General features: G+C 37.4%; 1 protein-coding gene across 1 annotated transcript in view; it reads left to right on the top strand.

Moving 5' to 3' along the window:
- LOC126513774 (glutamate receptor ionotropic, delta-2) overlaps positions 1 to 22620 on the top strand; it is a 578836-nt gene that overhangs the window by 274421 nt on the left and 281795 nt on the right. The window lies entirely within an intron of this gene.

Raw genomic sequence — 22620 nt, forward strand, 5'->3', positions numbered from 1 at the left:
TCTCCTCTCTCTCTCTCTCTCTCTCTCTCTCTCTCTCTCTCTCTCTCTTTCTCTCAACCAAAAAGGGCCTTATACTTGCGAAGCAAGCATTCTACTACTAAGATAAATCCCTGACTTTTATAAACTATATCCTTTATAGCAATTGTGTGTTTCTTGTGTGCATGTCCTCATGTATGCCAAATTTAACAGGAGATTAAGTATGACTCCTATTTTCTTCCCTATAGATACATGAAATTGCTCCTTGATTTGTGGCCATGGACCAAATTTATAGATTATCTCAGTGTTTACAACTGCATCTCTTAGCCTCCAAGTTAACAATCCGTTTGAGACTGGCACACAGCCTGTTCTGTCTACTTCAGTTCTTTTTCTGACCATTAATGCTTATTTCCATTATCCAAGTTCAGCTTCTGCATGTCCTAAAAAGCATTTCTTTTACCTTTCCTAATTTGCATTCTTCCTTCTTCAGGAAGCATCTACTGAGATATTAAATATAACTTAGCCAGTCACAAAAGTAAAGAGAACAACATGATATCTGTCTTCATGGATCTTAGAATATACAATGAAACAAGCTAATAAACACACAGAGCCACCTTGGTACCTGTTGAATTATGAGCGGTGGGGCTGCATCCCCGGCACCCGGCCGCCCGCATGGCTAGCTTATGCCCAAAATAATTACACAGAAACTGTATTCTTTCAAACACTGCCTGGCCCGGCTAGTTCCAGCTTCTTATTGGCTAGCTCTTACATATTGTTCTAACCCATTTCTAATATTCTGTGTAGCCCACGAGCTGGCTTACCAGGGAGGATCTTAACCTGCGTCTGTCTGGAGCGGGAGCATAATGGCGACTCCTTCACTAAGCTTCCTTCTCCCAGAATTCTCTTCTGTTTTCTCCACCCACCTAAGGGTGGGCCTATCAAGGGGCCTAGGCAGTTTCTTTATTAATAAGAAATCACTCCCACATCAGGTACCACAGCCAATATGCTTGGGAGAGTGTGAGGTGCTACTGCAATAATATGACTCTCCCATAATTAAATAATTTGTAAAGCATGAAGAACTGTTGATAGTATCCTATTGGAACTTGAATCCTTTCAAGTAACCCTATAGTGTCACCTTCCTTCCAAAGCACACCAGGATTTTACTATATATCAGCCAAGATTCTCTGCAAGCAGCACAACTCTGGTCTATTATTTTAATGGTCAAAGGGTTAAGGCTATTTAGTATTTAGACCTCTGCCTTACATCACCACCCGAGGAGTGTTATGCTCCAGAAATGCATTGCCTGGAGTGTGGCACGGCTTAATAAATCACTCCATCTTGTTTATCTTTCTCTTGACATATATCTAGCAGCAGGAACCATTATCCAGTGCCAGTGTTAAGTTCTATTGACATTTGCTCTTAATTAACTGCACTGTTGCCCAAAAGTTTTGAATAAGGAATTTTCTTTATTTAATACTGTCTTATACAGTGAATAACAAAAATTTTTATATATACAATAATGTACGTATTTAGAAATAAGTGAAATATCTTTGCTACCTTTCTTACAGACTGGTTTATTCTACTGTGTAAACATCAATTTATATTTATATCAATTATAAATACTAATTAGGCATCTTAATGGTTATATGTAATGAGCAATTTACTTACTAAATACTTAGTAAAGAGCTCAAATGGTTCTAAAAAATGGTTCAGAGAGAGGGTACTTAAAATCTTATGTTATATGATCTCCAATTTTATGGAAATCTTTTTGGAACTCTAATATTGAGCAAAATGCTGAAGGATAGGCAGAGATGCTAACTATATACATAATTAGACACAGATACAATAGATTCACACAACGAAACCCAAACAGTCTGAGGAAAAAAGAGAGGCATGAGGTCCATGCATGGATGTTGTTAGTCTTAGTAGACTTTGAGTTTCATACTGGGAAAAATAATGACTCAAAGAAGTGTTTTTAAGACAAAAAATAATTGTAAAGAAGTTATAAACAAATAAACTTTTCTGTTTCTCCTGCATTCAAATCTTCCAGCACATGGAGAAATTTAACACTTGTTTCACAATGTAAACAAGTTATGCCTACATATTATTTATATATGACTATATAAAACATTTATATTGGTCATAAATGGACTTATAAATTACACTATTAAAATTCCTAGCTCAAGATCCACAGATACTATTTCCCATGAAGGCAACTGGGTTTTTTTTCTTCTTTTTTTTATTATTTAAACAAAAATACCAATCCAAATTCCCAGTCCCTCCCCTCCTCTCAGTCCCCTCCCTCTTCCTCCACAGACCCTCCCCGCAACCCCTCCAACCCTAAGGGAGTGCCATGCACCCCGAAGGACAGGCAACTGTTACCTATGTCTGACAACATATGAGCTGAAACATGTGACAACATCTAAGCTGAAAGTTCCCTGGTTCTTAAACCTGTAATATTAACAATTTAGTAAGATTCTCTGTGACACTTCCATCTATGAACACAATGCATGGTGATCTTGTCGATCTACCCCTCTTTCAATCCTATCCCCACAGACATCCCTCCCAATCCATAGCAGTTTCTTCAATTTTCCAGACAGCCCTCTATTCTTATTTTATTTTTATTTGTTTTTATTCTTTAAGTACACAAATTTGAAAGAATATGGGGAAATTTTTCACTATTACTTCATTAACTTTATGTCCTCTTATTTTACCAGTTTTTCTATGAATGTCACAATTGTAGCTTTTTATGTTTAAATGATACTCAATTAGTTTATTCTCAATATACCAAATTCCTACTACCCATTCATATAAATATAGAATACTAGGCTGGCTCCATGACTTGACTATTGAGAATAATGCCATGCAAAACATGAATAAGTGGGTTCATTTCCTTTTTATTTGTTCAGAATAGGACAACTGGGACATCTGCTTTCAGTCTTTGTCATAAACCCTCATCCTCTTTTTGGTCATGTACACTAGCACACTTCCTATTTAAAAGGAAAGGACTCCTTCTTATATGTCCTTGATAGTACTTGTTCCTTTTCTTTGTGTAATATCTATTATAACCAGAATAAGATAGTATTCATTGTAGTATTGATCTACATTTCATTCGTGGATAATAATACTGCAAATTTACTTGTATATTTGGTCATTTACTTTCTGAGAAGTATCTATTCCTAGCATTACTGCATTTAAATTGGATTTTAATGTTTGCTTTGTTGAGTTTTTGTATTTTAACTTTAGGCCAAATGAATACCCAACAAATACTTTTTCTTAGTCCGTAGGTTCTCTCTTTATGTTGATTGCTTTGGATACATGTTTTATTTATAGGATCTTTGTTCAGTTTTACTGGTCTATGCATCTGTTTATTCAGCAATACAATGCTATTTTCATAAACGTGATTCTGTAGTATGTCTTACTACATAACATAAGTATAGTAATACTTACGTTAATACTAGTATTAGAATTTGTGTTGTTAACAGAAATATCTTGAGGGAAGAACATTTATTTATTTTGACTGTAAAACTGAAGGTCCATTTTAGTGAGGAAGTCTTGGCATACCAAACTAGATTTCCCTCTCTAGTGTCCAAAAAGCAGGTAAGAGCAAAGGAATAGGACAATACACTTCCGAAGGACATGCCCTTAGTGACATAACTCCTCCAACCAGGCTCCAACCTACAACTACCATTATCAGCCAATACGATCAAGGGATTGAAACATTAATCATCAGGTCCTTAGGTTTAATTATTTCTATCACTAGCTTTACACACAGAGAGTTATCAATGATTTAGTGTTTTAGGTATTTCTCAGTCCCATCAACTCAACGATCGAAGAAGTAATCTTTTATCTTTGAAATTCCTTCTACTTGGTCTCAAGTCCCCTGGAAGAAAATAAGCACTCTTAACCACTGAGTCATCTCGTTAACTCCATGTTTAAATTTTTCCTTGTCCCCATTCGTTTTGTTTCTTTATCTTTGTATGAATCCTCTTGGCACATTGTCTTCACTCAGATTTTCAATCTTCACCAGTATATAGTGGAAAACTGACCACAAAAACACATGCAATGATTTGACAGTTACCCTGCAGTGAAAAACACTTGCTTTATTGATTTAAGTCTCCAGTGAGGCTCAGAGTCAGTAGCATTGGGGAACTGAATGAGATAAAAATATAACTTGTATTATTTTAAAGCTGAAAGAACTAATAATTAAGTAGTAAAATGAAGAAGTAAAAAGAAAAAAACAATAAAGAGTCAAATATAAATGAAAGAGAAAGCCAGTTGGGTAGAGGTATGAGAAATAAAGTATTGCCATCAGGTGTAGAAAAGGACTGGGCAGTCTGGCTAGAGGCAAAACCAAAAAACTACCTTGTTAAAGTATAAAGTATCATGTAAAAAATACAAGGGCTGAACTTTACAAGTAGTAGGATAATTATATCACATGCATGACAGTTTCGATCCCACTACCAAAAAGTTTAAATAAATGGAAACAGTGGCTCCCTGAGTAAAAGCACTTTCTATGTAAACTTGAGGACCTGAGTTCAAATCCCAAGAAACCATATTTTAAAAGTCATATGCAGTCCGAAATCTCAAGATCCAAATCAGGAGCAGAAGGAGAGAGAGCATGAGCAAGGAACTCAGGACTGCGAGGGGTGCACCCACACACTGAGACAATGGGGAAGTTCTATCGGGAACCCACCAAGGACAGCTGGCCTGGGTCTGAAAAAGCATGGGATAAAACCGGACTTGCTGAACATAGTGGACGGACAGTGAGGACTACTGAGAACTCAAGAACAATGGCAATGGGTTTTTGATCCTATTGCACGTACTGGCTTTGGGGGAGCCTAGGCAGTTTGGATGCTCACCATACTAGACCTGGATGGAGGTGGGTGGTCCTTTGACTTCCCACAGGTCAGGGAACCCTGATTTCTCTTAGAGCTGATGAAGGAGGGGGACTTGATGGGGGGAGGGGGAGGGAAATAGGAGGCGGTGGCGGGGAGGAGGCAGAAATCTTTAATAAATAAATAAATAAAATTTTAAAAAAGTCATATGCATAGCATTCACATCTGCAATCACTGCATTTCTATGGGGAGATGGGAGACAGAGATGGGAGATACCCCAGGAGCTTACAGGACAGTAAACTTGATGTATGCACAGAAAGGCAGCAGAGACCCTTTCTTACATACAGAAGACCATGATGACTGACACCTAAGATCGTCTTCTAACCCCAGTATGTGCGCCTCGGTATAAATACAGGCATCCGCATTCACATACACAAATGCACGTGTACAACACAGAAGCATATGCTCACACACACACACATACATACGCATGCAAAACTAAATAAAAAATAATAAAGAAAATTAAGCTTAGCAATGAGTAAATTTGGCCAATGTACTTATATTAGAATTGGGGGAACCTACTTTTTCTGTGTAAACTACAGCAGTTCAGGCAGTAGTGCTGTAGACATCAGAATGTGTGAGGTATATCCTGTAAAGCTACTCTGAAAATAGGAGTGGTGGACCCTGTCAGGCAATTTGCATTTGAATTATTTATAATGTCTCTGTAACATGAAAGGGTCTTTTGCCTTCATCCACTGCTTCTGTACCAGAAAGAGGCCTGAATCACATATGATTCAGGCATTGATATGGGTCCAAAGGGAGATGTGGAGGCCAGGATCACAGCATACTTCTAGTCTTGTCAGCAGTCCACACGTGGTGATATTGGTGATCAACTTGAAAGATCTGCATATAATCAGTAGCATCAAAATTTGCATTGCATCTATCTATTGCTAATGTGAGCATGCCCAACCAGAATTTGGATAGTAGACTCCCAACCAGAAGTGCTCACCTGCGGACAGGGTAATGGTTAGGGAAGGGGGCCTTTGTTCTCTTGGTTCATTAAGCAGTAGTACCTGCCAGGAGTTGTACAGAATAGGATGTGGCTGGAGGCAGGCAAAATCCTTCTCAGCTGAGAGTGTGCAGGACCTGCGGTGAGCAAAGGACAGCTGGCGCCAAGCACAGCTGGCCCTTGGAAGCTTTCCTCCACCTCTTCGGCATGCATTCCGCACGCAGCAGAAAGCCAGAGTTACTCTGCTGAGTCATATTTGGCACATGAGGAAGGTAGCTGCTGAGTCTGTCCAACAGAAATCTTTTGAGTCCTGGAAATGGGAATCTAATATCTAAAACTGTCTGAGTTCAGATAGTAAGTTCCTTCTCCATAGGGCTTCTGACTACAGCCAAAGAAGGTTTGGATTTCTTACTCAGACTACACACTTATAAAGGTTTTGAAAGACACCATAGAAGGATGTCTGCCCTGATGGTGTATGCTGTGGTCCTGTCGCTCATGACAATGACTGCAGATAGTTTCCATGGGGCTGGAGTAGCAAGTGCTGGGTTGTTGTTTTTCCTGAGATGTTGCTCTCCAGATCAAGCGCATTATCATGTAGTCTTGCTGCTGTTGCGTTCCAGTGCTGCACCGAAGTCATTGACTTGGATGAACAGCTATCTCGCTCTTGCTTTGGTCCCTTTAGGGTGCAAACTGATTATTCTCCCTGGGCATCATTTGTAGTAACATTACCCAAAGAAGATGGTTTTCTACTAGAAATGTTTGCTGGGATGAATGGAGAAGAGGAAGCAGAGAGAAGCATAGAAGTATAGGCATTTCCATTTCTTTTCCAATCTTCTCATTTCTTTTTGGAAGCAACAATTAGTAGTCCTCCCAAATTAAAACTATTTAATTGATGCATATACTTGTTTCTATTAAGGCATGAACAGTAGGAATTTCTATATCAAAGCAATCAGCTACGAATATCTTTGTTTTAGGGATGGCATGGGTAAAGAACTTTTATCGCCAAACCGTGTGTAATAAAACCTCTCCCAGGACCCTCAAATCAAAGAACTTATAAGAAGAGTTTGCTTCTTCTTTTTGCTTATCTGAAATTTATATATACTCTACTTTATCCACAAAGATCTCCCCATCAGCCAGCATTCTTAATGCCACCAGAATCTTTTGCTTATCTTGCAGAAAACAAACAAATAACCTCCTACCCCCAATTTTCTTTCTCAAGGCTGGGTCTTTCCATTTAAGATTTTCTTTATTTTAAAATCTCTAGTCATTTGGTCACAGAAGGCCATCTGATGGATAAGATTAAACAGCCAGAGCTTTGACCGAGGAAGGAATCTGTGAACTCAGCATTATCCCCCAGAAACCTTCCTTTGAAAGGATGAGCACCTCATCCACCAGGGTGCACTTCATCTCAAAGCCAGGAAGAAATTAAGGTCAGCTCATCTGCTGCCCAGAAAAGAGCTCAACTGGCCCTTCTACAGTTGATGTAAATAATTGTTGAGAGTTGTGATACCTCTGAAACACTATATTTGTCAAGAAGTCTTTAATATTCGATCCTTTAAATTCAGAAAAGGGTTTAGGTTAAAAGTGAAAAATAAAGCACTCACCCTGATGTTCATTGATTTTTAATTTTTTTTTCTTGTGAGTTGGTATTGACCCAAATGACATTATACAAATGCTGACTTAAATTGGGTTAAGCAAGTTGGAAATTACATTTGATGACCTGAATAATTCATTAAAAGGGATAAGCCTAAAAGTCTACTTTTGTAGCTCAAACACTTTCTTTTATAATAGTGTGAGATATTGAAGCTGGCCACACAGAACATCCAGGGTGGACACTTTTAAGTTGAAGTGAATAACTTTCATGCTGCTAAATTATATGCAACACATATCTAACTGATGAACCAAAAGAGAGTAATTTGGCTAAGGAAAAATCATTCCACGCACAAACAGGCAATTTAGCATGCATTTACACCCAGAAAAGCTCAGAACACGAATAGAAATTGCAGAGGTCAAGCTTGTAAACTGCCCATGCTCACTTGTTCCATTTCAAAACTTGAATGCAATGTAATTTAAACCCTGCGTCTATACTATTTGAGGCTATCATTGAACTAAGGTAGAATGTCAACGGAGAAAATTATGAATAATTACATCAGTTTTTATCCAAATTATACATGATACAGGTAATTCTGTGTAACATACAAGTATGAAGATTTGTTACAGATGGATCAACTAACATATTGCAGAGGTGATTTTTATATATGAGATGGTTTTATTTTTTTCATTTCTTTTTGGATGGTGTAGTTTACATACTTTATAACCCTAACTGACCAAATTGGAAAATACTCAGGCAGAAAAACAGCAATGTGATTTTCAACCCCAAAGATCTACGAGTTCTATCTTTGAGAATTTTTTGGGGGTGTCTTTTTCTATTTTAACTGGCACCTTAATAGGCACACAAAGTTATCACTTTCATTTAAAATTGCTATTTTTAATATTTTCTATTGTTTGATGACAGTTTAGTTTTTATCTTTTTTTAAAAAAGAAAAAATGTTTATTTTCTGCGGTAAGTTTATTCTACAATTCTGCTGGCAGCAGGATTAAAAATCCCTCAAACAAGGAAATTCAAAGGAAATTAAGTATAAAAAGCCTGCTGGAACAAAACTATCATCACTGCTAAAGGTACATTGAAGTTTTATTTGTGAGCCTCTTCCACTGTAAATAAGACAAAGCAAATCTCACAGGGGGAAAAAAAGCTTTAAACATTATTGAACTTTTTCTAGCTTTGTTTTGTTTTTGTGTGTCAATAAACTCCTGGCTTGAGCGAAATGCTCCCTGCTTCCTCTGGCTAGGTTGGAAGGGAGAGCAGTCATGGCCTCCGACTCTCACTTTTGTTCATGTAAACATGCCTCTAACGTGCTGTATTCTTTACCTCAACTTCTAGTCCATCTTTTTTTCTTTTGAACAAATTGTTGACTGCATTTTTCTGCCTGTACACATAGGTGTGTGTGTGTGTGTGTGTGTGTGTGTGTGTGTGTGCATGTATGTCTGCATCATTGCTTTGAAACAGAATCTCTCACTGAACTTAGAGCTTGCTCTTCATCTAGGCAGAAAGCCAGCAACTCCCAGGGATTCTCCAGCCTCCACCCTTTTTCTCCTTCAGCATGGGTCGTATAGGTGCATGGTTGTTCATGCCTGGCTTTTTATATAGATGTTGGGGTTGGAACTTAGGTCCTCGTGTTACTACAGCAAAATCTCTTACCCAGTGAGCAGTCCCTCAAGCCCTGGTTTGAAGACTTTTAAATCTGCAGTTTCTTTGTGATTTTTTCATTGAGAAGTATCATCTGTTAAATTCCCTTTGAATACAAAAATAATATAGAAATTTACCTTGAAAAAAACCCAGAGTTGCATAATTTTTAAATCAAATCATAAGACTATTCACTATTTCATGCATTATTTATCCTGTCAAACTAAATGTGCTATTTATGCTAATTTGAGGTGGGGTTTAACTGCAAATCAACTGACAAACTATGTGTAGGTTCGACTTTACACTGATATTGCTAAAAGTATGAAATGCAGTAGAATACATGGTTCTCTCATTCATCTCAGCAAAGAAAAGAACGTTTCACCCGAAAAGATGATGATCAGCTTGCTTCAAATGGTCAAGTAATTTAATTTGAGTTTAAAAGTAAGCTCACCAGATCAAATCAGGAAGGTCTCTCTGATATTCCGAATAGGACACTATTAGGTCTGATAACTCCAACGTCACACATAACTAAGAGGTTTTGTTATACAATATGACTAACTAAATTTGTGGTTCAGACCTGTTGTGTTATTGAAGCAGACCAATTAAAGTAGCTCTGATCTGAAGAGTATGAACTGACCCTACCAGCAACACAGGGATGGGGTGGAGATCGAGGAGAGAATGGGTAGATAGATACATGGAAGGGTGATCCTGAGTGGATGTCAGTAAAATGATTTTTGGATACATATATAACAATGTCCATGGCACACTTGATGCTTGTTAAATTAATAAGGCATCTGTGATTGTATTTTTAATAACAAGCATGGTTATTTTACTAAGAAATTCTTGAAAAACACCATGTGAATTAATGGTATATATGTTTAGTAGACTTGGCTCTTAACAACTAAACATTATAGTTTACTTCATATTTGTATATTTTAATAACTAAAATTATATAAATATAATAGTATAACTTAATAATAAATAATTTGTATTTGCATTGCTATATTAAAGTTTTTGGAAGACACTTAAACATTCAGAGAAATTGGATATGAAGTGTAACAACTCTGTATTCCTTAAAAAAATGTCTGTGTCATGTGGGAAAAGTTTGAAGTTTGTTGTTAGTCGCTTACAATGTTAGCCTTCTGTACACAGAACATAGACAAAAAAGCAGACTGAAATTTAATTTAATTGCTGAAATTACAGGTATCCATACATTGATGCTGAAAGAAACATGTGTGTCCATCTGATGTTTTCTGTCAGTTTAGGGACTGTTCCTGAATCTACTGATATTTTAACTACTATTATAGCCAGCCCTACAGTCAGCACCCTGCCCCTCTGGCCAGGCTTGGAGGAACTTCTGTTCCCACCTGTCCTGGCTCTGCCACTACCATCAAATGTAGTTTGTAATTATGTATAATCATTCTATTTATCAATAAAGACTCAGGAGTCAGATTTGGGGGTGAAAAACTGCTAGTTCAGCAAGGCCTAGTTGCAACTAGCTGACCTACCTTTTTGACCAGAGACCAATCAAGAGAAAGTCTCTCCAGTAATCGGAAACCAAAATGAATGTGAAACTCCAAGTTCCTCCGTATTCCTTTCTATGTGTGCCTCTCTCTCTCTGTCTTCCTGACTTCTCCATACTCTCTATGGCTAGTTCCTGTCAACTGGCTGCTGGCTCTGCCCTCTGATTCAATGTTGGTTTTATTAACACAGTCTCAAGTTACACATTGTGATCAAATATCCCACAACACTCATTAGTCCTCTATAGCAGTCTTAAACTCTTGTGAAGGAGCAAAGCTTTATCTTGGCTTGTACCTTCATGTCCAAGTCCACAGAATCCATGGCTTTGGGCCTGAGGCAAAGCAGAAAATCATGATGGCAGAACCTCGTGGCATGCCATGAAGGAATGAAAGCAGACATGAGATGAGAGAAAATGACCAGGAACAGAGGAGCAAACCAAGACTTTCCAAGGATCACCCATCCCATTGCCTAAGCTTTTGTTTCTATTTTATTGCTACATGAATAGATGCACCAGTATTAAATATTTCAAACAGCTGCTTCTTGAGCAACTAACAAGCTTTGGGCTGAGGAGAACTATGGAAGTTCTAAAACAATTGCATTACATCATAAATAAAATCATTATCCAATGGTTAACTTGCCTTTCATAGTTATTCTCCAACTCTTTCCTAAAGAATCTTCACAGATAGATTTAGTAGATTTAGAATGTTTTCACCACTAACATATTGTTATCAGAAAGAAAAGGAAAGGTCCTCAGGGATGGGCAAGAACTTAATTATGGGAAGACAAATGATACGAATACTTTTTCTCAGATAATTTTTGTATATGAAAGCTATTCAGCACATGTGTATCCTGAGGAGCACCCAGGGTTCTCAAACATTACCTGTGTCTCTCATGTGTTGTCATATAATGTGCAGAAGAAATTTGCAAGTCTGTAGAGCTTACAAGAATCAGAAATGCATATTTGTTTTCAAGACACTTATGTAGGATGCCACAATCAATCAATGTCTATGGGAAAGACAACACACAAACACAGAAAAATCACATATTTGTTTGTGTGATTGATACATGAAAAGTTTGACTCACTAGGATCTAATCCATTATGTTGTAAGTTGCATTAACACTGATTTGTCAATGTAATTTAAAAAAATATGATGATAGTTTATAATTTCAGTTTGTGGGACTGGGAATTTTGGGATAGTTAAGTTATAGTATGCATGTCATGGCTAAAAACAGAGAAAATATATGCCTGTAATCCCAGCACCTGGGAGAAGGAGAAAGGTCATGAGTGATAATTTTGGAGTCCTGGTTGCTGGGTTTCTCTGCTACTGATTCAATAAGCCAAATCAAACAGGATTAATAAATCCAGATTTAATAAACAGGGGAAGCAATGCAATGAGAGCCTCCTGGGTGACTCTCAGGAAGGCAGGAAAGAGAATACAAGAGCACATAGCAGATCTCTGTGTTGATCTTAAATAGCCTGAATGTAGTGTTGGCAGTGTTGAGCAGCTCCAGGGTTGGAGCTGCCAATGAAGGGCTTTTTTGGGGGGTGGGGTTTGGAAAGGGAGGAGTTGGGCTGGGTGGAGCTTCCCAACAGTTCAAGGCCAGTCTGGGTTACCAGGCTACAAAAATCACTAGAGGGAGACAGAAAAAGAAATACAGACACATAGACATGTGACATGTGCATTCATGCATGTTCTCTCTCTGTCTCTTCTCTCTCTGTCTCTCTGTCTCTCTGTCTCTCTCTGTCTCTCTCTCTCTGTCTCTCTCTCTCTCTCTCCCTCTCTCTCTCTCTCTCTCTCTCTCACACACACACACACACACACACAAAGATATAGACAGAGAGACTACCCACATGGTGCTTCACAATAACATCTGTGTATCTTGTTTTCAGTAAATATTTTTCAAATCAAAATAGTAAAGATAATACTTTGGTCAGTTTTGTCAGCTAGAATTCATTCTAAAGTTTTAGCCTAGTGGCCCATGATCTAAATCTGTTCATTCTTGAGAATAGAGAGAAGAGAGAAACAAAATGAAGTGCATTAATAAATCCATTGTCATGGAAAAAGAAATGGTACATGTGTTTGGAGAAGGACACACCAAGAATCTCCTGAGAGCCTCTGACCTTTGACTTTACTTGTCTGTTGGCAACAATGCCTGCAGATGTTCCTTTAGCCCTCTTGATCTTACCTGTGGCTTAGGAAGCCTCACTGTACTCTGTTGATATCAATATAAGCTGTTGTTACGAGGAACCAAGAAACACATTTTCAACACAATTGTTGGAAGACTTCTCTGTCCCACCAGCCAGCTTTCAAATAATGACCTAGAGAATTATTATTAATTATAAATGTTTGACTGATAGGCTAGGTTTGCTTCTAAGTAGCTCTTTATAACTTAAATTAACCTATTTCTTTTAATTTACTTACTGCCACATGGCTCAATGCTTGTGACCTCATCTTGTACATATCCTGCTTCCTCTGCATCTGCTGGGGACTCTACTTGTATTCATCCCAGTGCTCTCTCCCTGTCCATAAGTCCTGCCTAACCTCTTCTTGCCTAACTATTGACAATTTAGCTATTTATTAACCAAGGAGAGAAACTTTTCTTTATAGTGTACAAAGAGATTGTTCCACAACAGAGAATACTATACCTATTATGATGGTAAATAATAATATAAAAACTTTTATATTTTGACACCTGGTTATTGCTATATAATCTTTCTCTCTAATGTTGACTGCAGTTCAAGACTTTTGCTACTGGTTTTGAAATTTTATCATGAGCCTTTTTTTCCCCATGATCTGCTCATGCTTCCTCCTGGATAGATCACTAGTGTCAATTGAGCAATCAGTTCAGGAATATGACCCTGGTTCTTAACTTTTCTATTGAAAATCAACTTCAAGCCCCCAAATCCATGATTCCACAGATTCTAAACTTAAAATATCTGTAGAACTTCCATGCAGAATCTAGAAACAAGGCCCCAAATACATTTAAAAGGAAGAGAAAGCAGATATTCTTTCATTAAAGTTTTGGATGACATGAAATTCCAAAACACACTCAGCTTTATATATTTGCATTTAAGAATGCAAAGCACAACAAGACTTGAGTTGTGTTTACATTTGCATATGCAACCAATATTCTTGTGGAATTCACTGCTTACCTCCAGTATTCTGCATACATCAATCATGCTAAAATGTGTGTTACTCTCTACAGTCCAGATAGTAAATAACCTGCCTATGTTTGACCCAGTTAATATCCTATAGAACCATCATACCAAAATCTCACTCATTTAGACATTTTAGAGTCTGATATTTGGGAAAAACTGCATCAAAAAGAAACCAGAATAGAAATATTTTTCACTTCTGCTTTTTATAATATCCTCTAAAGAATTCTGGGAAACATGCAACTGTGGGAGAAAACTTCTAAGACTGAGAAGGTTGGCACTATTTTTGAAAGTCTGGATTCATGAAGTCAGATGACTCCCTCCTCTGTCTGATTATAAATCTAATGCATGCTCAATAAATGACTCCTAATTTAAATCTAATCTTCAGTGGCGGGTAACCATTATCAAATCGGAATGGCACCTTGAGCTTTATAAACGTCCTTTAAACGTGCCCCTGTCCCTTTCATCACTAGAATGAGTGGATGCATATTGACATTCTCTGACACTATAGAACTAATGATGCCTTTCTGCATGAGGCCTGGTTCAGGAAGTACTCTTAAAAACTCCAAATTAAAAACTCCACTTTGAGTTTCGTTCCACTTTGATTTCTGTTGACAACCTCTGCTTACTCTTTGAACTTCCTGCTACAGGAATTGGCAGAATGGGTGCAATTTTCTTCCCCACCCCGGATTGATTGAATCTCTGAAAAATGGGGTTACTAATGGCTCTGGAATTTATATAGTAGCTTTATATAGTGGCTTAGGCCTCACTATAATTATTTTAAAGCATTAAAAGTCAATACATCACTACAGAATGGCAGGTTCGGACTCAACTGCAGGCTGGCGTCAGGCTGTTTGACAAATGGCTAGTCACGTAAACAATATTTCCTCTTCTTGCACCTTTTCCAGTACCATTTGACTGCCAGGTCTGTGGTGAAATCAAATGGGTATCAAGACAAATAACATAAAAGGAGATGAGGATAACATAAGAGCTGCTGACACATTATATATATGTATATATACAATGTATATATACAATGTATATATACAATGTATATATACAATGTATATATATATTTTAAAAATAGTGACATACTTGTTAAACTTCTCCCTCCCTGTCCCTTGCTTTTCTTTTCCTTAAACAAACAGGCAAGGAATATCCATGAATATTTAAGAATAGAAATAAAACATTGACATTATCAACCAAATAATTTGTAAATTAAAAATACATAGGTTAAGATACATTGTAATTTTTAATTTGAATTTATTCATCACCCTGTTTTCCTAGCAATGTATCCCTGAAACAAACAACATGAAAATGCTGTAAATGTTATGAAGACTTTGCTTGTCTACCATCTCCTCCTTTTCGGGAGAATTACTAACATCTCAAACATGACAGTTCTGCAATATCCTATAGAAAAATTCTACCTACTATGCATACAATTAAATCTGTTTCCCAAATTTTGGACCAAGATATTTACAAAGCTGATCATTTCTAGTATTTCTGAATGTACTTAGTTTAAGAAAAGTTGGGGTCTATTTTACCATTCTTTTTGAATTTTTTAAATAAGACTTATAAAATACAAATGGAATATGTATGAAAACAAGAAAGGCTTGGATAAAGTTTTGGCAAAATCCTGAGTAATATAAGGCATACATGCAATGAGAACTGTTCTTACACTCAATGAGATTCTGGAATTTTAAGTTACCTATGGCTTTTGAAACCTGGATGTGTTGTCAATTTCCTGACAAAAACACTCTTAGTTTTATTATTGGCATTTCGAGTGGTACTATTGCAGCATACTTGGCAAGAAACAAAAAGAGTTAAATGAGTACATCATGTTGCATATAAAAATTGTAAGGAAGGACACTTGTTCGTCTCGGCCACCCAGAACCAAAATTTTCACACAGAAACTATATTATTTAAATCACTGCTTGACCCGTTAGCTCTAGCTTTTTATTTGATAACTCTTACATCTTAATTTAACTCATTTCTACTAATCTGTGTATTGCCACTAGGCTGTGGCTTACTGTGAAAATTCTGTTGTCTAGCTCCAGTGGGGCTCCATGGCTTCTCTCTGACTCTGCCTCCTTCCTTCCAGCATTCAGCTTAGTTTTCCCATCTAGCTCTGTTCCCCTACATCTCTGCTGTAGGTGCAAAGCAGTTCCTTTATTTATCAATAGTAATCACAGCATACATAGGGAAATCCCACATCAAAAAAATTATAAGAGGTTCAGTGTGTTTGGCTTTATGTTGAGGTTTTTGATCCATTTGGACTGGAGTTTTGTGCATGGTGAGAAAGTGAGATGTACACTTGAACTTATTGGCAGAGGTGATCACTTCCCAAATATAAACCGAGTAGAACAGACACTGAGAGAAACAATTAATAATTGGAACCTCCTGAAACTGAAGAGCTTCTGTAAAGCAAGGGAACAGTCAAGAAAACAAAGTGGCAGCCTATAGAATGGGAAAAGATCTTTACCAATACCCCATCAGACAGAGGACTGATCTTTAAAATATAAAAAGTTTGCAAGAAATTGGCCATCAAAAGAACAAATAATCCAGTTTAAAAATGTAGCACAGACCTAAACAGAGAATTATCAACAGAAAAATCTAAAATGGCTAAAAGACACTTAAGGAAATATTCAACATTCTTAGCCATCAGAGAAATGTAATTCAAAATTAAGATTCCATCTTACCTACTTGTAAGGATGGCTAAGGTCAAAAACACTGGTGACAACTTATTCTGGAGAGGATGTGGGGTAAAGGGAACATGCCTGAATTGCTGGTGGGAGTGAAAATTTATACAGTTCCTTTGGATATCAGTGTGGTGATTTCTCAGAAAATTAGGAAACAACCTTCCTCAAGACCCAGCAATACCACTTTTGGGTATGTACGCAAAGCATGCTCAATCATAACACAAGGACATGTGCTCAGCTATGTTCATAGCAGCATTATTTGCCATAAATAGAACCTGGAAACAACCAATGACTCTCAACTGAAGAATGGATAAGGAAAATTTGGTACATTTTCACAATGGAATAAACATAGCAGAAAAAAAATAATGACATATTGAAATTTGTAGGCAAATGGATAGATCTAGAAAACATCATATTGAGTGAAATAGCCCAGACCCAGAAAGACAAATATTATATGTACTCCTTCCTAAGTGGCATTTAGGCATAAAGCAAAGAAAACCAGGGTACAAGTCACAATCCCAGAGAACCTAGACAAAAATAAGGACTCTAAGAGAGACATACATGAATCTAATCTACATGTAAAAAAAAAAAAAAAGACAAGCTCTCCTGAGAAAATTGGGAGCATGGGATCATGAGAGTGGGTTGAAGGGGAGGGGAAAGGAATGGAGACGAGCTGAGAAAAATGTATAGCTCAATACAATCAATAAAAATAATTGCAAGGGATTCATTGAAGGGACTGCAGCATACTGACACACTATTTTTCATGTTAAAGCTGCCTTCATAATCTATCTATACTGTAAATGCCAGGTCTATGTATAGGTAAAAATCTCAATAAAGAACATATATGCTAACAAGCCTTCCAGGCTCTGTTTCAGAACTATTAAGTGATGGTGTCTTAGTCAGTGTTCTGCTGTTGTGAAGAGATGCCATGACTATGGCAACTCTTATAAAGGAAGACATTTAACTTGGGTTTGATTAGAGTGTCAGAGGTTTAGTCCATGATCATCATGGTGAGGAGCATGACAGCAGGCATGCAGCTGAGACAGCAATATCTGGATCCACAGGCAACAGGAAGAGAGAGTCACTGGGCCCTTGAAACCATAAAGTATTCCTCCCCACTATGCCTATAACACACTTCAGCTAATAAGGCCATACCTCCCAACTCCTCCTAGTAGTGCCATTCCCTGATAATCCAGCCCTCAAATACTTAAAAAATAGAGAAGAAATTCAGATTTTAGAATAATTGAAGTATTCTGCTTTGGGCAAAGTAATAATCCAAGACTGGTTAGCTAGATTCATAGGAAGTGCTTGGCTAGTTTTGATCTGGAAGACTTCTCTGTCTTAAGGAAATTTATGCGTAATCCAGTTGCCTGCAATTCAGCCATGTTACAATCAATTTGTTTAATAGAACGGATTGAAAGCAATTAGTGCAGGAGGGGAGAAAGGCTTAATTAGGTAAGACCCAGAGGAAAATCTCTGTTTAGTATAGCTGTTGTCAATGTGAGGCAAGGGACAACTCATAGGTCTATGGCTAGGTAATGATAAAATCTGTATGCAAACCCTGTTCCTCTGTGTTTTTAATGCTGAACTTACATGTCACTGAACCAACAATGTTAAGAGATTTTGTTTGACTTGCAAATGAGGTGCAAGTCCATGAAACTCTAACACACATCACCTACATTAGGCTTCTTTATTCTTTTGACCAGTGGACAATGTGACTTTTACAGGGCTAAAGTAGTAAAAAGAATATTGAGAAAGAAAAGGCTTCCAAATGTTACTTTTCATGCAAGAAAATTAAATTTAGTTCTAATATAATTTACAGCAATTGACACTTTAAAGTTGCATTAAATCATAGGATAAGGTTGATGTGGTATAGCCAGCAGCTGTTAAATCTGATTATAATTAATTATAAACTTAACAATTTCAAGTCTATTCATCAGATATAATTAATGATACTATGTTCAATAAAGTAAAATTCAATATTTTCATTAACTCCAAAGTTATAAGATTATAAAATTGTACCCTTCAGGAGGACCTCCTAATGTTGAAATAACATTCTTTTTTTATTTGCTCAGATCAATAATTTTATTTCAGATAATTATATATAGATATTATAATATACTGATTTCCATTTGTATGTAGGAGTCTTACAAAGTGAAATATGACAAACTTACAAGTTCATTGATGTGAGTGACTTCATAATAGAAGCATCTAGGTACTGCTAAAGCCCTGGAGAGACATCACTGCTACTTATGAGCTGCTTAACCTCACAGCTGATGTGATGATAAAAAAATGTTCATGTAGAGAAATTGCCATTTCAGCGACTTGCCCTAATTCTAAGTATACATTTGTAAATAGACTTGTCAAGTCCAGAACAATATTTTGACATTTAAAATACACTGAAGTGCCAACACTTCAGATAAATATGTAAGCATGGCAGAGTGATGCCATACAGCAGTTCTGTTCAAAGCACTGGAGACCGTATTATTGGTATAGGAGATAAAATTTCTTTTCTTCGTGGCATATTTATAAATAAAATTTAAATACTTAAAATACTAAATATCCAATGGTGCAGATAACAATATAATATACAGTACTGAAATTTCTGAATTCCAAAAATAAAAATTTATGTCAAGTATCTAAAATCTTCAGGATAAAAAAATATTATTTACTGAGTAAAATTTAATAAAAAAGAAAAATTGTAAGAGTGACATGTGTAATTAATAATATTAAAATCACTAAAATAAAAAAAGGATACCCAAAAATATTATCTCCACCTTTCTGCAATGGAGCCATAAACTAGGTTAAATAGGTACCCTACACAAACACTCAACAACTGATAACTATATTTTTTTCTTCAGGTCTGGAATTATTCTATCTATAGTGTGCAGAAAGCACCTTATTTTTCCAACACCAGCCAGCATTACTTGGTTAGGAATGGCGTCTCTGTGTAACTGGACACTTTTTTTTTTTCATTTCGAGAGTTATTGTTATCAGTAGGATATATAGGTCCATATATGCGCTTCCTTCCTTTCATAAATAGGCATAGCTGAGTAAGCCAATTTTACCACATCTCTGACAGCTGGGCAGCTCCTATACTCTTCCAGTAGAGGGTACATGTCTTAGGGTTTCTATTGCTGTGAAGAGACACTGTGACCACAGCAACTCTTAAAAAGGAAAAACAGTTTTAGTTGGGGTGGTTTCCATTTTCAGGGCTTCAGTTCATTATCACAGTGTCAGAAAAGGCATGCAGGCGTACCCGGTGCTGGAGAAGGAGCTGAGAGGGTTACATCTTGACCCACAGACAACAGAAAGTGGTCTGAGTGTCACACTGAGTGAAGCTTGAGCAGAGGAGTCCTCAAACCCCCCCTCCCCGTGACACACCTCCTTCAATAAGGCCACACCATTCCAGCAAAGTCACAGTTCCTAAAAATGTTGCTCCTTATGAGCTTGTGGAGAACAATTATGTTCAAACTACAACAGTATTCATTTTTATGTCAGTAGATCTGATTTATTGCAGGAGCTGGATTCCCAGCTATGGTGTATCACAACCCTTCCTACACATTTTTAATGTCTCTGTGTAGCAAGAGTGCTCCTCATCTAAGATAGATACAAAGATTCTCCTGCACAAAGATATTTTAGCTTCTCCACCTCCACAGATCTCTGCAATGTCTGATTGTGTACAGGTTTCTCTTTTATCTCTTCAGTGAGCCAATGTAGCAACTGTCACCAGATAAAATGCGAACACATTACCACACCAGATCTCAATTCTCAGGTCATTACCACTCATGATAATACAATTGCCTTACTCAATACTGAACTTTCATCCTATTCAGTATAAAACTGTTAGAAGTGGGTTTCACACTTCTCTGAAGTCAATTACTTGACTACCTGACTTATAACCAGGAGACAATAGACAATAAAGAGAAATATGAATTAAAAAAAAGTAAAGTAGAGAATGGTAGGACTCTCTTGCTTCAGTCAGGAAAAGCATTTATGCAGAGGAAGACTGAGTCCCAGTTCATGGAAAGCTTAAGAGGTTGCTTGTGCCACGAGACACTAAAGAAGAATTTAGAAATTACAGTTTTTACTCATGCCCTTCCGTAAACATGGAGACCCTGGAGACAGAAGACTATGCCTGACTGTACTGCACTTATCACCCAGCCTCAGTTTTATTCTTGGCTACACCCACACTGACAAATGCAGGTGTAAGAGACGTCAAAGTTGTCACCATGACATACAGATTTTATCTTACTGTTTAACTGAATTCATTGCCTTCCTTTTCTGCTTTACCCACTTTGTTTATTCAGAGGCTTTGGAGTGGTTAGCTAGAAGCACAAATTTCAAAATGACTGCGCTTACACTGCTCCTTAGCGCCTGCCCAGGCCTTGCACATCATCCCATGCCAGTCCTCCTGTTATCTGAACAGCTGCAAAGCAACATGCGCTGACTGCCAGCATTCTCTTTACCAGTGTGTAACACAGAACATGGGAGAAGTCCAATAGCAGAAGCCCGTGGCTCTGATTGTGTTTATGTGGTGTCTCCAGATAGGCAATAACACATTCTGTCTGGAAGCCAAGGCAACTTTACTAAAAAAAAGTATTTCCAATGATGTAGGGTGTTTTGGAGAGTAATGATGGCCTGTGTCATTCCCGTTTGTTCTAAAGACCAGCTGCTCTCAGAGGAGCCACAAAGGGAGATGAGTCAGACAGGTACTGCCTAGGTCCTGAGCCCTGAAGGCTATGTCTGTCAATATTCAGTCAACATGGTTAACATCGTGTGATTTTTCTTTTCTCTATGTGACTATGTCGCCAGCTTCATGTGCCATCAGGTTCATTTGGAACAGTTTGTTTTCAGCATTCTTTAAAAAAAAAAAACATTTTTTAACACAATATAAAACATTTACATGTTCCAAATTCAAATTTAAAGCTGGGAAACAAATTACAAGGAGCCTAATTTCCTCATCCCTTCTGCTTCTGCACGCTATCTTATATTTAATGTGCTTTCAGGCTTCTATTGCTTTTCTTTGAACGTGTAAGCATGCAACCCCTCTTCTGTTTTCCCAGATGTTCGCTGTAACCTGTTCATGCCTCACTTCTCAGGAAGTCCCCTCTCTCTAATTTTTTAAATGGATAAATTTCACAATTATTAGCTGAGAGGATAGGGAGGGATAGGTCTGGAAGAAACCCATGTCTAGGATAGAGGAAGAATGAACAGATAAGGAGAGGCTATGAGATTAAAGCATTATATGAGATTTGTGGACAGGAAAGTAATGACACGCTCACTTCTGTGCTATTTCTCAGTTACAGTGGGCTGCACACACAGTCACATACAGAATAGGAAACATGTTGGATCTGGCTGTGTTTCAAAACTCATCACAAGGAAAGAAGTTGAGGGAGGATGCAGTGAATAGCACTCCAGTCTCTGGATGTGAACTGATCAGACTAGAAGAGGGGACAGTCTAGGAGAATGGGGTGGGATGTAGGAAAAGTGCCAAGGTCAGGGAGAAGAGACCTTGTAGAGACTAATAATAGCAGAGTCTTCTCGTTTTCTTGATGGAAATACTGAAGACTAACTATAAACAGAACTGCTTTCTTGCAGTGGCATTACTCTCTAACATCCAAAGCCGTTTTTTGTTCTGAGGATGGACAAAACAGATGGTAAGACCCTGTCCCAACTTGAAAATGGGTTTGACATGGGGAAACTATTCATTTGCAACCCAAAGCAAAACACATCCTCATCACACTCAAGAGGAGGAAGAGAAGAAAGAGAAGTAAGAGGGGGCAAATCAGTCTCCTAATCTCCTAATGCAAGTATAAACAAGCCCCAAGAAGGTGCAGTGCTGAGTATACATGGAGAGGATGGGTCCTTTCATGGCATCACCTATAAATGAGAGCTTGTGAACACTGTCATGATTTCCACAGCGTCCTTTATATTTTATAAAATATGTTTCTTTAAATGTAAAACTTTCCCGCTTCTGTTGATGCTTCACTTGGTCAATCTACTACAACATATTCAGCCATAAAGGACATATACAGAGTACACTGTCTTTTTAGTTAACTGTAACTTATCAGCTTTAGAGCTCTATAAGAAATATAAATCATTTGAGTTTTTAAGCCAATCAAAACATCATTTTGCCAATTGTATCATTTCCATAATTAAGTGTTCCTCTGTAT

This window comes from Alexandromys fortis, unplaced genomic scaffold (genome assembly GCF_014885135.2).
Source record: "Alexandromys fortis isolate MF-2015 unplaced genomic scaffold, M_Fortis_MF-2015_v1.1 scaffold_117, whole genome shotgun sequence".
Taxonomy (NCBI): domain Eukaryota; kingdom Metazoa; phylum Chordata; class Mammalia; order Rodentia; family Cricetidae; genus Alexandromys; species Alexandromys fortis.